The sequence below is a fragment of the Lepidochelys olivacea genome (genome assembly GCF_965140295.1).
Source record: "Lepidochelys olivacea isolate rLepOli2 genome assembly, chromosome: 21".
Lineage (NCBI taxonomy): Eukaryota > Metazoa > Chordata > Testudines > Cheloniidae > Lepidochelys > Lepidochelys olivacea.
Genome location: NC_140431.1, coordinates 5,464,534 through 5,482,829, shown reverse-complemented (window position 1 = coordinate 5,482,829; position 18,296 = coordinate 5,464,534).

Here is an 18,296-nt window from a genome sequence, read left to right as displayed (position 1 = left end):
GGGGTTACCTCCTCTAATGCTGTGTTTAATCTGTCTTGTCACAATCAGGTCTATGTATTTTTCCTTCCACTTGTCTCACTGTCAGGGTGCTGTACAATAGTGTCTCAATCCAGAATGGGTGTGTTTCCCCCCATGTGCTTTGAGATCATTTCCCAGAGTCGCTGTTCAGCACTGCGGTGCCTGAGGGCAGCTTATACGGATTATATACGTGGCATGTTTCCTGTTTTCAAGTCAGAGCAACAAAACATGAATGGGGTGATGACTTTGTGAAATGCCATCACTTCACCTTCAGGTAAAGCTGCTTGTCACAGAATAAAATCCAAATCAGGCTCTTCATTCCTGAGAACCATTCCAATGAAAGCACTGGGACTGCTTCTATAAGGGCCTGATCCAATGAAAAGTGAAAGTCTTTCCTTTGACTTCAGTGGGCTTTGGATCAGCTAAGCAAGGAGTGCAGGACTGGGCCTCACATCTTGGTGGGCCACACGGAATTCCTCTCAGGGTCCAATATTTTTGCATTCTTATCATTCACCAGATAAAATTAATTTAATTTAAATTAATTTAATCCATTGGGAAGAAGGATGGTCTTGGGGCAGAGACACAAATCTGGGAGTCAGCAGATCTGGCTTCAATTCCTGGTCTCAGGCTTCCTTGGGACAGGTCACCTCCTCCCTCTGGGCCTCAGTTTCTCTCTCTCTCTCTCTGTGAAATGGGGATTGTACTGCTCCCCAACCACGGATGTGGGAGGGGTTGTGAGGCTTGACTCACTAATGTTGGTAACAGGCCTTGAGAGAGATAGGTAGAGGTAGAGCTGGTTGGAATATGCTGTTTCACTGAAGTGGAAACGTTTTGTGGAGATGTATTGGTTTCCACAAAAGTTTTGTTGAGAAGGTTTTTAGGTCTAGAGGTGGGGTGGGGAGAAAGGGAGAGTTTCTCTAAGGGTATGTGTACACGTGGAGCTGGGGATGTGATTCTCAGCAGGAGGAGACATACTCACACGAGCTCTCATCGAGCTAACAAGTTAAAAATAGTGTATGGCCACAGCAGTGCGAACAATGGGAGAATGTGCCCATCTGAGATGCTAGGCACGTCGTTGGAGTGGCTAACCTGTCCAGCCGTTTGTGCTGTCGTGGCTACACTCTATTTTTAACGTGTTAGCTTGACTACAGCTAGTGCTGGTATATGTCCTTGAACTGGGAATAATATCCCCCCTTAACGTGTAGAACAGTTAGGGTACTGGCAGGGATGTGGGAGAAGCAGGCTCAAATCCCTGTTCTGCGTGACTTGGAGTGATCTGGGATGAAAAGCTCTGCTCAGATTTAGTCAGAGCAGGGACTTGAACCTGGCTCTGCTACAGCCCGGGTCGGTACTCTAACCCCATCAGGTTACAGAACACATTCCAATGCAGAACAAAAACAAAGTTCAAAAACTTGTCACGAAACAGAACGGTCGTTCCCTGGCCAGCTCTAAGAGCTCTAGAAGCTCTCGGTAGAGATCGAAATGTTAAATGATTGTTTAAAAGACTGTATAGTGTCATATGCCTTTTTATCATCTGTAATGAGATCACACTAAATATATCTGGACACATGCCCAATCAGCGAGTGAGTCCAAGTTTTAGAGGGAGGGATTTGAAGACAGAATTCCTGGGCTCTGCTAATGAGTTCCCGTGATACTTCGTGGAAATGGCTTGTACGTTTTCATGTGCATCAGTTTCACCCATCTGAAAAAAAATACTCATTTCCTTGGGATGGTGGGAAAAGTAATAAACGCCCATTCCGAAAGTACACGTGCGAGGTGTTAAAGCCATGTCAGACAGCGCTGGCGAAGAATTGATTGTTTGCTTTGGGAGGGAGAACCAACAGATGTGTCGTTTTCATTTCCTTTTGAACCCACGCGGACTTTTTTTTCTTGCTGAAACGAAAAACCAAGCAATTTTCCTTTGGGTTGAATGAAATGTTTTCAGTGTGGTTTCGAAATGACATTTCAAAATGAAACTGTTTGTTTGGAAGTGAAATGTCAAAACAGTTCATTTAGAAAACGTAGAAACAAACGGTTTTGGCTTTTTCAAAAAAAAAATCCTTGTTTTTTATTTGGCTGAAATTATTCACCAAATTTGACCCACATTTGTGAATAGTTTCTGTTGCCCACAAATTGTGTTTTTGCGGACTTTACCATTCAACCAAAAAAATTCAAGCAGCTCTAGAGGACTGCGCTATCTGGTACTATAATCCCCCTTTGCTTGGAGTGTAATTGCAAGAGTTTTATTAGCCTGCAGGTTCTTTGGTGTTCTGGTCCCATCTTATGTCAAATGCTAGGAAACAGTGAAACAAGGTGAGTAACTGAATGGCAATGTCCAAGGAAGTTGTGCTGGTGGTTCAGTAGCTGGCACTTTCCCTTTTGACAGGTTTCAGAGTAACAGCCGTGTTAGTCTGTATTTGCAAAAAGAAAAGGAGTACTTGTGGCACCTTAGAGACTAACCAATTTATTTGAGCATAAGCTTTCGTGAGCTACAGCTCACTTCATCGGATGCATACCGTGGAAAATACAGAAGATGTTTGTTTTTATACACACAAATCATGCAAAAATGGGTGTTTATCACTACAAAAGGTTTTCTCTCCCCCTACCCCACTCTCCTGCTGGTAATAGCTTATGTAAAGTGATCACTCTCCTTACAATGTGCAGCACAAATCCAGGGTTTAACAAGAACGTCTGAGGAAGGGGGGGGGGGCAGTAGGAAAAAACAAGGGGAAATAGGCTACCTTGCATAATGACTTAGCCACTCCCAGTCTCTATTCAAGCCTAAGTTAATTGTATCCAATTTGCAAATGAATTCCAATTCAGCAATCTCTTGCTGGAGTCTGGATTTGAAGTTTTTCTGTTGTAATATCGCAACTTTCATGTCTGTAATCGCGTGACCAGAGAGATTGAAGTGTTCTCCGACTGGTACATGAATGTTATAATTCTTGACATCTGATTTGTGTCCATTTATTCTTTTACATAGAGACTGTCCAGTTTGACCAATGTACATGGCAGAGGGGCATTGCTGGCACATGATGGCATATATCACATTGGTAGATGTGCAGATGAATGAGCCTCTGATAGTGTGGCTGATGTGATTAGGCCCTGTGATGGTGTCCCCTGAGTATAGTTGGATAGGTTAACGGTATACTCTTAGCCCAGCAGAAGCAGCTGTCCTATCTCCGGGCCTCTCCTTCTGCCTCTCCACTCCCACGAACATGATTACAGTTCTGTGATGACCTAGAATCCTATTTTCGACGTCTACGACTCAAGGAATATTTCCAACACACCTATATTGTTAACCTATCCAACTATGCTCTATACTATACACCCCTGGAACTCCGACCTGGGATATTCTATCTACTACCCAAGATCCATAAACCTGGAAATCCTGGGCGCCCTATCATCTCAGGCATTGGCACCCTGACAGCAGGATTGTCTGGCTATGTAGACTCCCTCCTCAGGCCCTACGCTACCAGCACTCCCAGCTACCTTCGAGACACCACTGACTTCCTGAGGAAACTACAATCCATCGGTGATCTTCCTGATAACACCATCCTGGCCACTATGGATGTAGAAGCCCTCTACACCAACATTCCACACAAAGATGGACTACAAGCCGTCAAGAACACTATCCCCGATAATGTCATGGCTAACCTGGTGGCTGAACTTTGTGACTTTGTCCTTACCCATAACTATTTTACATTTGGGGACAATGTATACCTTCAGATCAGCGGCATTGCTATGGGTACCCACATGGCCCCACAGTATGCCAACATTTTTATGGCTGACTTAGAACAACGCTTCCTCAGCTCTCGTCCCCTAACGCCCCTACTCTACTTGTGCTATATTGATGACATCTTCATCATCTGGACCCATGAAAAAGAAGCCCTTGAGGAATTCCACCATGATTTCAACAATTTCCATCCCACCATCAACCTCAGCCTGGTCCAGTCCACACAAGAGATCCACTTCCTGGACACTACAGTGCTAATAAACGATGGCCACATAAACACTACCCTATACCGGAAACCTACTGACTGCTATTCCTACCTACACACCTCCAGCTTTCACCCTGACCACACCACACGATCCATCGTCTACAGCCAAGCTCTGCGATACAACTGCATTTGCTCCAACCCCTCAGACAGAGACAAACACCTACAAGATCTCTATCAAGCATTCCTACAACTACAATACCCACCTGCAGAAGTGAAGAAACAGATTGATAGAGCCAGAAGAGTTCCCAGAAATCACCTACTACAGGACAGGCCTAACAAAGAAAATAACAGAACGCCACTAGCCGTCACCTTCAGCCCCCAACTAAAACCCCTCCAACGCATTATCAAGGATCTACAACCTATCCTGAAGGATGACCCATCACTCTCACAAATCTTGGGAGACAGGCCAGTCCTTGCCTACAGACAGCCCCCCAACCTGAAGCGAATACTCACCAGCAACCGCATACCACACAACAGAACCACTAACCCAGGAACCTATCCTTGCAACAAAGCCCATTGCCAACTGTGCCCACATATCTATTGAGGGGACACCATCACAGGGCCTAATCACATCAGCCACACTATCAGAGGCTCGTTCATCTGCACATCTACCAATGTGATATATGCCATCATGTGCCAGCAATGCCCCTCTGCCATGTACATTGGTCAAACTGGACAGTCTCTACGTAAAAGAATAAATGGACACAAATCAGATGTCAAGAATTATAACATTCATGTACCAGTCGGAGAACACTTCAATCTCTCTGGTCACGCGATTACAGACATGAAAGTTGCGATATTACAACAGAAAAACTTCAAATCCAGACTCCAGCAAGAGATTGCTGAATTGGAATTCATTTGCAAATTGGATACAATTAACTTAGGCTTGAATAGAGACTGGGAGTGGCTAAGTCATTATGCAAGGTAACCTATTTCCCCTTGTTTTTCCTACTGCCCCCCCCCCCCCCAGACGTTCTTGTTAAACCCTGGATTTGTGCTGGAAATGGCCCACCTTGATTATCATACACATTGTAAGGAGAGTGATCACTTTACATAAGCTATTACCAGCAGGAGAGTGGGGTAGGGGGAGAGAAAACCTTTTGTAGTGATAATCACCCATTTTTTCATGGTTTGTGTGTATAAAAACGTCTTCTGTACTTTCCACAATATGCATCCGATGAAGTGAGCTGTAGCTCACGAAAGCTTATGCTCAAATAAATTGGTTAGTCTCTAAGGTGCCACAAGTACTCCTTTTCTTTTTCCCTTTTGAGTCCATGCTTAGCCAATGACCAAACTCAGGGCCAGGTAATGTGCCATGTTTCCAATGAGATGGCAACCTGAGATTTCAGTCATTTAACGTGGATTGTTGCATTGGCCGAACTGTATGTTGGAGACCTAGGACTGGACTAGCAGGGCATGCTGCTTGTCAGGGATGAGGTGTATTGGCAGAGATCACTGTCTTTTTTTGCAGAGTGACACAGCACGGGAGTGTGGGCAAGAACAGGGCAGAGAGGGAGATGCTTCAAGGTGGGCTGAGGATGGAGCCGACTCTTTTTTTCCTTCTCAGGAAATCCCCACCCTTAAGCACTGCCCTCCAGCTTCCTTGCTTGCCACTCCCCGGGGGACACTTTCCATGTACACACCTTTTTCCGTTGCACCAGAGTCATTTGCTCATTTCCAGCAACTCTGTGCAGGCTTGGGCCTGTCACCCCACTCATTCCTTTCTGTGTCTAAGTACACAGTCCATTAGGTCCTTTTACAACATGTGAAACGTAGTGATACGAGAGAAACTGATCAAAGCAGCAGTCTCCCCTTGTGGAGAAGTATAGGGAATATAGATTTTATATATAATTTTTCTATTGAAACGATTAAATATTGTCACTTTTCTTAGCTACGTTCAGGAACAGCAGTATTTAATAGAAATTGAACAGGTTGGCTTCATGGAGGATCTATAGGATTTTATAGGGTGAAAACAACAGAGTTCTATAGAAATTAGAGTTACTCTAATATTAATTCAATAGGGATGAAACCAGCAGGGTTTCACAGAAATTACTCTAAACTCCTATAGATTTCAATAGAAAATGCCAACCATTCGGTAGGTTTTGGGGAACATTATCCAAGGAATTTAAGTTTTTGTTAAATTCTATAGGATTTTTCCATAAGGAATGGGACAAATTCATCCCTGGTATAATTCTTTTAACTTTCTGTTTGAGCTAAATAGATTCAGCTCCCTGAGTCTTTCACTGTCAGCATGTTTTCAAATCCTTTATTTATTCTTATGGCTCTTCCCTGAACCCTCTCCAATTTTTCAACATCCTTCTTGAAGCATGGACACCACAACTGGACATAGTATTCCAATAGCAGTTGCACCAGTGCCAAATAAAGAGGTAATATAAACTCCCTATTCCTACTTGATAGTCCCCCATTTATATTACCAAGGATTGCATTAGCCTTTTTGGCTACAGCATTGCACGGGAGCTCATGTTCAGCAGATTATTCACCATCACTCAGAAAGTCTTTTTTAGAATCGCCGCTACCCAGGATAGAGTTCCCCCACCCAATAAGTATGGCCTATATTCTTTATTCCTGGATGTTCCGAGACCTTACAAATGGCTGCACTGATAAGCTTAGGGGACAGCTAACGCAACTGTGATGTAAAGCTGCCCTGAGGCCACAAGGGAAGGGCTGGTACAGGGAAAACACACAATTAGCACTCAAACTATTTCCAAAGAAGAAAGTTTTTAATCACTACAGTCCTATACGGTATGAGCCAGACTCCTCTCAGGTGTGAAGCCAGTGGAGTAAACTCAAGAATGAATATGGCTCTGACTTCCACTCTCAAGGAAGGCTCCACATCTGGGTCTTAATGCTGAAATCCCAGAACCCTGACTTTAGAAAAAAATATCTTCCATTGTTGTATGCAGTATTGTTGTAGCCATGTCAGTCCCAGGATATTAGAGACACAAGGTGGGTAAGGTAACGTTTTTTACTGGACCAACTTCTGTTTTCTCACCAAACACAAGTTGGTCCAGTAAAAGATATTACCTCACCCACCCTGACTCTTCGGAAGAAAACAGCAGACGAATCATTAGTGGCTGAATTTCTTTCTTTCTTTCTTTCTTTCTTTCTTTCTTTCTTTCTTTCTTTCTTTCTTTCTTTCTTTCTTTCTTTCTTTCTTTCTTTCTTTCTTTCTTTCTTTCTTTCTTTCTTTCTTTCTTTCTTTCTTTCAATAACATCTCAATGTGCATGTGCTTATAAGTGTGTGCGTTGATATCTATACACATATTATATATATAATGCCCCTCTGTCATGTACAATGGCCAAACCGGACAGTTCCTAGGTAAGAGAATAAATGGATACAAATTGACATCAGGAATTGTAACATACAAAAGTCAGTAGAAGAACACTTCAATCTTCCTGGACATTATATAACAGATTTGAAAGTAGCTATACTTGAACAAAAAAACTTCAGAAACAGACTTCAAAGAGAAACAGCAGAACTAATTTGCAAATTTAACACCATTAATTTGGGCTTGAATAGGGATTGGAAGTGGCTGGCTCATTACAAAAGCAGCTTTGCCTCTCCTGGAATTGACACCTCCTCATCTATTATTGGGAGTGGACTACATCCACCCTGATTGAATTGGCCCTGTTAACGCTGGCTCTCCACTTGTGAGGTAACTCCCTTCTCTTCATGTGCCAGTATATTTATGTCTGCATCTGTAATTTTCACTCCATGCATCTGAAGAAGTGGGTTTTTTACCCATGAAGGCTTATGTCCAAATAAATCTGTTAGTCTTTAAGGTGCCACCATACTCCTTGTTATTTTTATTTTTATATAATATATATACACTCTCTCTCTCCTGTGTGTAAATACACACACACACACACAGAGAATTAAAAGTCACGCCACTTCCTTAACATTTTATAATAGACTTAGAGAGGGTACCATTCATGTAAGGTGCTGAACAGATTATATTTAAAAATAATTCCAGAGAATAAGGCTAGTCATACCCTATTCTCTTTAGTTTACTCCATCATAGCCTGTTAGATGTATACATCGTAAAGACAGAGTGGGATATGGGAATATGAATTTCTGTCTATCCTACTGTCCAAACACCTCTGCCCCTTGTTTGACATCTCCACCAAACTTTCACCAGACGATCAGACTCCACAACCTCCCACTTGTTCTAGAAACATAAACTGAAAAACTTGCATCCCAGAGAAACTTAAGTCCCAGCTTTGTTGAAACTATTTCATCAGGGCTATTTCCTAACTTGCATTATCTACAGACCATTCTATCTACCCCACCATCTCATTGACAAGATAATGGTGTAAACACAGCTATTTTTAAAACTCTACATTGATGAATTACTTCTTCATGCTGCCTTACCCTTTTTCTATGTAAGGCCAGAACAGGAGCTATGAGAATCACTTGTATTTTTAATGACTTTTGGTGTCTCAGAACCTCAGCACCACCTGGGATCAAGAAAAGGGATTAGAATGTGGAACTGCACTAAATTAGATTGTGCAACTGCACTAAAGCAGGGGTAATCAATTACTGTTTGTCAAGGTCCAGACACCAGAGAAAATAATACAAAAACAAGAACAATAATGATGATAATAATAATAAGTAAATAAAAGGATGTTGCAGTCTGTTCGAAAGCATCTGGTGGTCCGGATTTGGCCCACGGACCACCGATTGACTACCCCTGCACTGAAGCAACACCTGCCTGATAGGCTAAATGTCAGATTTTTAAAAGCCCTCAACATCCAAAGTGCTGAAGTCGAGCTCTTTCGAAAATCTGGCTGTAAGTGTCACAAGCAAAACTACTGGGGGCTGAGCACATCTGAAAATCTTGCCATAATATGTAAATTAATATTCCTGAGTAATATCCCGTAATGATAACAGAGTGGAAATGAGTTTCTGTAGGTGTCTGGCTACCTGAGTTCCTGGTGGAATGATTATTTCATTGCTGCTGGGATTTCATTACGTAGTACAATTAAGGAGGTGTTCAAGTGCCTAGAGCCTTGGAGAGGCAATTTTGGTTAATCATTTTATGTCTAAATAAATAAATAAATAAATAAAGAGTCTGGGTGATGGTGGCTGCCCAGCTGTTGATGGAGCTGATTTGTTCATCCTTGACTAAGTGGCAGGTGCCACATACTGGGAGTCACGCAGAACCTGTAGGACGTTGTTGGAATAGGAAGAAACCTGACGAGAATGTCAGGCTAGCCTGGGACGCTCTTAAGGGAGGCTCTAGTTAGTGAGTCTCATGCAGGTGCTGGGCTCAAGACTAGAACTGGGTGAAATTTTTTGACCACAAACTTTTTTCTGTAACAAATGCGGGTTCAGTCACCCTGAAACAAATTTTGTGAATTTGTGTCGATTTTTGCCAAATTGATCATTTTGGGGGGAAAATCAAATATTTCCAATATTTTGATTTGAAACACCTTATTGTTTCAAAATTTAATTGCTTAAGAAATGTGTAAATGTTAAAAACTGCTCAAAATTAAAATGAAATATTTTGGTTTGGGTCAAACAATATGTGTAATTCAACCCAATATATATATATTTTTTTACTTTTGATTTGTTTCACCCAAAAACAATTTTTTTCATTGTTCAGGATTGCCAGTGAAACAAAAAATCCATTTTTGTGCAGCTTTACTAAAGCCTTTATGGCAATTTTGGTTATTCTTTTGACTTTTATTGTAGTTCCTTTCCATGTACTGCACAAGGACTAGTAGGTGATATCACTTCTTTTCCTAGCTTGGGCCCTGTGTCAACATTTTCTTCAATAGGACTAAAGTACATGCATAAGTGCTTCTCGAATAGGGATGGACTTAAGCATGTTCTTAAGTACTTTTCTGAATCAAGGTCTTGGTCTGCAGATCTTTTTAAAAATGAAACAAACCAACTCACCTTCTTGGCCCCTGTTTCAGATAGATAGAGATAATGGTCTTATACCTAATCCATTTACACATTGATATAAACTATATTAAGCTCTTGGAACTTCTTTCTCCGGTAAATGTTTTGTCTTTATCTTTCTTTACCCTCCTGCATACTCAGGTGCTTGGGGCACCCACCAGTTTCCAGCATTTATTTCGGTCTTGTGCTGGTCTTTTGAGGCTTGTGAGAGACACGTTGATAGATTTGGCTTCTCTCTCTTTTGTTCTGCATCATGTTTCTCTAGGTAACCCTCTTTTCAAGCGGTGTTCATATTATTACTTGCTGTGTAAATGGTGTTGGTGGCATCTTTAAAGCGTGTCCTAAGTGTGGCCATTGTTTTCTTACCACTGTGGATGTTTTAGATTGGGTTTGCTCGCTTTGAATTTCTGATGTTTCAGGCAACTTTCCAATGAACTCTGAAGATAATTTCCAGTTATTTACTCTGGAATAAGTTAATCTTCTTGTCAATTACTGTTGTCCATTTTTATCTCTCACACTCTCTTTCAGCACCCACATAAAAACTAACTTCTACTGTCAGCAATTCTGTTTATCTTTAATAAAAACTTAATAAAACCTCTGTTTAGTTACTGTCTTTTGTTAAAAGGAGCAATGGTGTGAATCTTAGGCACTGCATTATTGCAAAGGAAGTAGGTCCTAACCCATCTCCTATTCAGTTTCAAAATCATTATAAATCTGCAAGTACATGAAGTCACTTTCTAATTACTCATGACTAGGATATTTTGGGGGGGGGTATTTTTGTGAAACTGTTGAAATATGCAAATGAAGCCTAGACAGGAAGGTAGGAGAAGCCACCCCCACGCTAGTGTACCTAACAGCTGAAAGCGTTGGCAGGAAATTTCCTTTCACTTGTATAAAAAGGACCAGAAACCTGCAGTTAGAAGCAGAAATCCATAAACACCAAACTACTGTCTCCAAGGAACTCAGGTAAGAAATGAAACTGAGTACTCTACTTTATGCTAACATAAAAATAATGATGCTATTTTTTAATGAACTGTATATTAAAAACCAGCATGGTCCAGTGGTTAGAGTATGAGATAAAGATTCAAGAAACCCGGATTTTATTCCCAACTACTGTTGACTTGCCACTTGATTGTGGGAAAGTCTCTTCCATTTCTCTATGCCTCCATTTCCCCATCTGTGAAATGGTGATGTTACTGATGTATCTTTGTAAAGTACTTTGAGATATCTGGGTGAAAAGAGCTATAGAATAGCAGAAGATTTCTTATTGTTTATTTTAAATGGGTTTAAACATTGAACGTGGATTGTCTGCAGCCTAGAGGAATTAAATTATTTTGCTTTAGTCTATGAACACTTTCTATAGCAACAAAAACAATTTTAAACTATGCTTGAAAAACCGGCAAAAAACCTGCCTTCTTGAACACGATATCACATTTTGTGACTGATCATATTTTTGCCCGAGCACAATCTAGATTCTACAGTTGACCATTTATACACAGGGAATAATTAAAATGACATCTAAATATTATTTTCCCATATGAAATCACATACAAAGAGCCTAGAAAGGTCATTTTAAATTACCTTTAGAATAATTAGTAGGTCATTAATAATGACACTGATTACTTGAAGGGATGCTATTCATGTGGACTATCCATGAGATCCCATTATTCTCTTATATTTAGTATGAAAGTATGAAGGGTGATCTTGTGGTCAAGTGAAAGGACTGGGAATCAGAACTTCAAGGGGTGGCTTGATTACAGTCTATAAGTACCTACATGGGGAACAAATATTTAATAATGGTCTCTTCAATCGAGCAGAAAAAGGTGTAATACGATTCAATCGTTGGAAGTTGAAGCTAGACAAACTCAGCCTGGAAATAAGGTGTAAATTTTTAACAGTGAGAGTAATTAACCACTGGAACAATTTACCAAGCATCAGAGTGGAGTCTCCATCAGTGATAATCTTTAAATCAAGATGGGATGTTTTTCTAAAAGCTCTGCTCTAGGAATTACTTTGAGGAAGTTCTATGGCCTGTGATATGCAGGACGATAGACTAGCTGACCCCTTCGGGCCTTGGAATCTATTAAACTTCTGGTTCTATTCCCCAGTTCTGCCACAAACAGCCTGGGCGGAAAGTCAGTAAACCTCTGTGCCTGTTTCCCCACACGTAGAATTCTTACATACCTTTCAGAGGAGTTTTAAGGACACATTCATTTATGTTTGTAAAGTGCTTTGAGATCCTGGTATATAAAGTGCTCAGGAAGGGCTAAGTATTATTACAGAGTAAACTCATGTCCCTCTGGATTATAAAAGCTTCAGAACCTAAGAAAAATAGAATGAAAAGGGTTGTGTCAAGGGTGAATTTGGCCCATTACTCTTAAAATTAAACAAACTCACTTTTGTTGGTAGCATGGTCACTTTTGTTCATGATTTCCATAAACAACATACCTGGCATTTAATAATATTTAAGAGTTTTAGACTTGGTGAGGAAAATGAATGGAACAGTTGCTCCAGGGAAGCAATAGAAGTCCCATCACCTGACTTAAGACTGTGATTCAACAAAGCCCATAAGCACATATATTACTCCATCACTATTCAGCCAAGTGCTTAAGTATATTATATATTACTATGCTGACTTCTACTAGATGAGGCTCTGTCCCACTGAGTCAATAGGCTGAAGACAATGTCAAAAGGAAGATGAGAAGATAAGGAAAGAAATTGAGAGACAAGGTGGGTGAGGCTACACTTCATATTTGAAAGAAATTGAGTCATTCATTTCTAATGACAATTGAAATTGGCAAAGTTGGATTCCATGGAAGGCATTACAGAGATGAATGAACTAGTGGAGAACACATTCAATCATACGTGTATAAACAGCTAAGTATGCTAACCAAAGACGTGGTTTCAGAGGTGCCAATCACCCGTAACTCCAGGTGAAGTCAATGGGAGCAGCAGGTGCTCAACACCTCTGAAAATCTGGCTCAGCATGAATGTAACATTGCAATCCCCATTTCTTTTTAACAGGGGCAGTTCAGCCTGTTCTGTAGAATGATGATGGCCATGAGTCATTTCTGCTGCCTGGTTTTGCTTCCATTTTTCTTTGGTGAGATTCTAATGATGGAAGGAAGAAGGCTCCGCTTTGGTGACTGTGAACTGAGTGGTGTGTCTTTTCAGGAACTAAGGGACTACTTTGATGCAATCAGAGAGGCCACTGTAAGTACTGCCCGGAAATGCTTGTTGGCTTCCAATCTGTTCACAGGAAATCACAAGTGCGTATTCAGAAGTCTGAATTAAAGGAGACCAATCAGAGCATTGGCTAACATGACATCTAGAAGCAAGTTCAGAGGCAGAACAGAAGCAGACTCAGATGAACTGAACACCACATTGAATTATCCCTGTGGAAAGTGAAAGGAATTTGTAACCAACATTCTGCTTTCTTTACCATTTATAGTAGTCATTAGGTTGGAACAAATGCCCATAGATACCCAGTTCAATGGCATTTGAAACCAATGGAAAAAAGAAACAGTAGCCCCAAGCAAAACTCTCAGGTGGCTAGCTATAATTTTAAGCCAAAAATAATGGAAACTGATTTCCCCTTTTCATGCCTTCATTCAAATGATGTCTCTTATTTTTGTAATTGCAGCAAGCCCAAGACCGCATGACTGACGTCGTATTGCTGAAGACAGTTGCTCTGCAAGGAGTCCCGGTAAATGCTGTCATTTGTCAATAAATCCTGTTGCTCGGAGTAGGGAAGCTCTCAAGTAATTTCCTGCCTCCTCTCCTCCCGGTTCGAATTTACCTTCACACACACAAGCTTTTTTCCATTTCTAGTAGCGCTTTTCATATCTTCCTCTTGTCACTTCCCTGAAGGGAGACCTTCAAGGTTCCTCATTACTCTATTCCTTTCACCACCAGCCTCTTCTCCTTGTCCCATGCCTTACTTTGCCCTCAAGACCAGAAACCTTAGAGTAATTTTTCATCCCAAAAATCTACCTTACACAGGTCATGTGTCTAAAAGACACATCCCCCCACCTGCTTTCCCTCTTCCTCCAGAATGTCCTGCGCTGTGCCTGTGACTCTTCATAGCTGAATGTGGTCTTTTCATTTCTGCAGCTCTGCCTACACCAAAAGCCCTTCTCTCCAAGACCCTGTGTCATTTGTAATCTAAAGATCTTACTCTAAGAGCTGCCTCTGCAGTTTACCCTTTTGAGTGTTTCCCCTTAATGCATTCTGAAAGGCATTTTATGAAGAATACAGTATAAAGAGAAGATATTCTCCTCTTCAAGCTGCCCCAGATCTATTTCTTATTCTGGTCTCCTGCTCTGTGCAGAACTTCCATTGGCTTCCATTGGAGTTTCCCGTGCCAAACATGCACTACAGATCTGATGCCGCTGTAGTCACAATAGGTCCAAAGCTGAGCTCAGAGAGAAGCATTTTGCCCAACTTACTTTGCAATGATCTCATGGACAAAAGCAAGCTGAGAGCTTGCTAGATGAAATGTGAGCATGAATACAATGGAAAATAATCTTGGGAAATGGGCATGGCAACCAGGGCTCAGTGTGGCCAGAGGAACCACTGCTTGAGCATTGGAGTTAAACTGCTTGAGCATTGTGCTGAATTGCCTATGATTTCAAGATTTACTTTGCAAATATATGTGTGTCTTTCATTTAAGTTAATGCATATAACAAGAGACTTTGCATGCAAATGAATAAGAGACATAGGATATTTTGACACTGCAATAAGCCTCATGTCCTCTCCTCTTCCCTTAGATTTCAGAGAGCTGCTGCTTATTCCGCCATCTGTTGAGGTTCTACATTGAAAGTGTTTTCAGGCACCATGAAGCAACAAGCCCCCTACTTCGCAGAAGAACCAGTAGGCTGTCTAACTCCTTCCTCAGCATTAAGGGGAAACTGAAACACTGTGTAAGCATGGAGGCTATATCAGGTTTCTTTTTAATGCCATGAAATAGGGGCCAATAACATCACGAAAAGATGGAGACTTGGGTCCAATAGTTACAAGAACAGTGTGTGAAATATGTTTAAAAAATAAAACCTTGAATAAAATAAGCTAGCATAGCCTGTGCTGTCAGTTCGAATAACACCTACCTGCTGGGTGACTGAATGACTCCGGAATTAGAAATGGGACATAGGCCCAGATCCTCAAAGGTACTTTGGCATCTAAAATCTCATTGTTTTAATAGGAATTAGGTGCCTAAATACCTTTAAGGAGCTGGGCCATAAAGCTTTTCACCTCTAGGCCACCTGTTGGTAAACACTGACCATGGGTTGACATCTTTTCTGAAATGAGTGGGTGGATCTCTGTCTAGCTCCTAGTGGACACTGATGAGAAAAACAGCATCATAACTGGTGATAGTTCCCATTCTTTTGCAGCCAAAGAAAGTAGGAAAGGACTGACTCCATGGGCCATGGAGATTGAGCAAGCTTTCTCTTCTGCAAACCAGGGTGGGGCCAATATAGGGTAGCCCGCTTAGCTCCAGAGCACGGACTTCAGTCTCCAGGGCTGCCCCTAAATCAGTCCCAAAAATAGGCAATAAGCAAAATTGTTTGCTTTGCCCAATAGTTCTAACAATGTATTTGTTTTCTTTTACATAGCATGATCAGCAGAAGTGTTCCTGTGGGGAAGTGTCAAACAGTCGATTTCAACTCATCAGAGAGGAATATGAAAAGGTAACTTGGGGGATTCTCCCAGTCATCCATTGCACAATTGATTTCTATCGCTGGTGGGGGCGGGGAGAGGGAACAAACAGGACACCACCTCATTATTATTAATTTGTATTATAGTAGCACCTGGAGGCTGCAACCAAGATCAGGGCCCCATTGTACTTGATGTTGTACAGACACACAGGGCGAGACAGTCCCTGCCCCAAAGAGCTGAGGCCTAGATTTTGAAAGGTATTCAAGTGTTGTTGTACTCTGTGTTGCAACATGTAGCTGACTTAGGAGCCTAAATCTCATTTTTAAAAAGGATCTCGTCACTTTAGGAGTCTAAATCCCATCAACTGTTGCCCAAGTGATTTTTGAAAATGGGAATTAGGCTCCTGCAGCATTTAGGGTTTTTTTTGATAATTTTGCCCATTGTTTTTAAGAATCGGAATTTGCAAATAGTTGCCACACGTTGATGTCTAAGCTACCAGCTTTCCTCCAGATTTTACTTAGAAATGAACAGTGGTGACTATATGGTACCTATTGGCTAAATCATGAATTTTCCCGGGGGCTACCATTTCAGTCGCCATTCTTCAATTCATAAGATGAAGAGAAAATCAGTTAAAAAAATTAAAACGAGCTCCTTTAGTAAAGTGCTGCGGGATCACATGAATTACATAAGTAAAATGGGTAGATGCAAAACCAAATCGATATGATCAACCTTTAATGTTATCGACAGCTTTTTATGAAGGCACTAACACTATGACTTGGTTTTATTTCTTTAGCTGGACAGAAACGCTGCAGCAAACAAAGCACTGGGTGAGCTGGATGTTCTCTTCGTCTGGATGGAAGGGACTAAGGGCTAAGAGCATGGAGAAAATCTGGAACACAGCCTATTTTTCATTTTATTTATTTCAAAATTATTTACAAATCTTCCTGTCGTCTTTTTCTTTTTTTGCTTTCTGTAACACTGTAAACTGACGTAGCTTCTTGGAAGCCCAGGGAGGTCGGACAGTGTACCTGTGTGTATGTTAATTGTTTGTTACTGAAAGAGGCAGATGTCTGCATGGCTCAAGGAGAAATTCCCCAAGATCCTGATCTTCAGAATCTCGAGGGATCTGGTGATGTAGGCTGCGAGCTACTTTCATTTGATGGAGCTGCACAGCTAAAACACATTTGCCTGATCCTGGAATTGTGAGCACTCACTGCTTCTCAGCCCCAGGCCACGGGAGTGGAGATGTCACATCAGGAACAAATTGATGTTGTTTCCCTTTCACAGGGCCCAACAACATTATATCGCTACTCTTCTGGTACTTACTGCTAACGATGGGCCTGAACTAAATGCTGGATCTAAATCAGTTCAGGAGCATCTCTTTCAGCCATATTGTTGCACCAGTTACATTAAGAAGCCAGAATCTTCACCCACAGATTCAACAGATAATTTTTTAAATTGTTCTTTGCCCCTGTACTGTTTGGTCCCAATCAGGGCTAGAAATAGAGGCACCTGAATACTGTGAAACACTCTTCCAAGAGCATTTCCAGCCTATCTGGAAGGAAGAGGTACCAGAAAACTCACAAGAGCCCCTTTTCTTTCCATCCGAAGGTCGTTCTCAAAACTGTAACCCTTACTCCCCTAAATGGTCCTGTTAACTTGAATGAGACTGTTTCTCTGAGTACAAGATCAGGCACCACACTTTCCAGCTCAAGTGGCCTTATTCTCCTTTCACTTACACCCATGTAGGTCAGGAGTAACCCCACGGTAGTATATGGAGATGTGTAGCTATATATCTGGAGTGAAATCCTGGCTCTACTGAAGTCAAATGGGAGTTTTGCCATTGGCTTTGAAAGAGGCCAGGACTTCACTTCTGGTGTCAGTGAGATGAGAATCAGTCCCAAGAGGTTTAGATGAACTTAGATAAGTATTCACCTGAAGTGGAACCTTTTGAGGTTCTCACATCACATTATGCACAGGTATAAGTGACAAGAGCTTATCAGACACTAACTTGTAAAATATCTTAGAACTAAAACTACATTTCCATGATAACACTCATCTGAGATCTCTAATGAAAGGTACTATGCAAGTTCCAAATGTTATTTATTTTAAATAAGGTCTATTTAAATAATTGCTTTTATTTAAGATGTATTTATAGTAAAACGTATTTAAGGTGTATCTGTTCTTATATAACTAATATGGTATAGATCGTATTGTCTGTTATTCAGTATGTACACATTGTACAAGTTACTAGCAGTGAACAATGTCACTGAGAAACTGATATCAGGTGTAATGACAATATTTGTTCTTGCAATATTTTGAATGTCTAACTGTATTTAAGGTGTATGGTCAAAGTTCTTTGCTTTTTTGCAGCTAATAAAAGTTACTTCATTTCAAAACGGATGGAGATCATTTCTTTCATACAGATGTTAGGGGAAGGGCAGCATCTGAGAAGGGGGAGAGAGGGTCTGTACTGTCCTTCTGTCTGCAGAACAGACAGGACTCAGCCATGAGAAATATAAGGAAGATTCTTTATTGAAGCTACTGGACACAGATGGGCCCTGTGGTTGTCTTTCGCTCCCAGACTAACACAGCCCATTCTGTCCAGTGTATCCACGTGGGGGTCATACTAAGTCCTGTCCAGGAATCCGAAGTCATGGAAGAGAATGGTGACTTGAGAACAGGATCCAGAA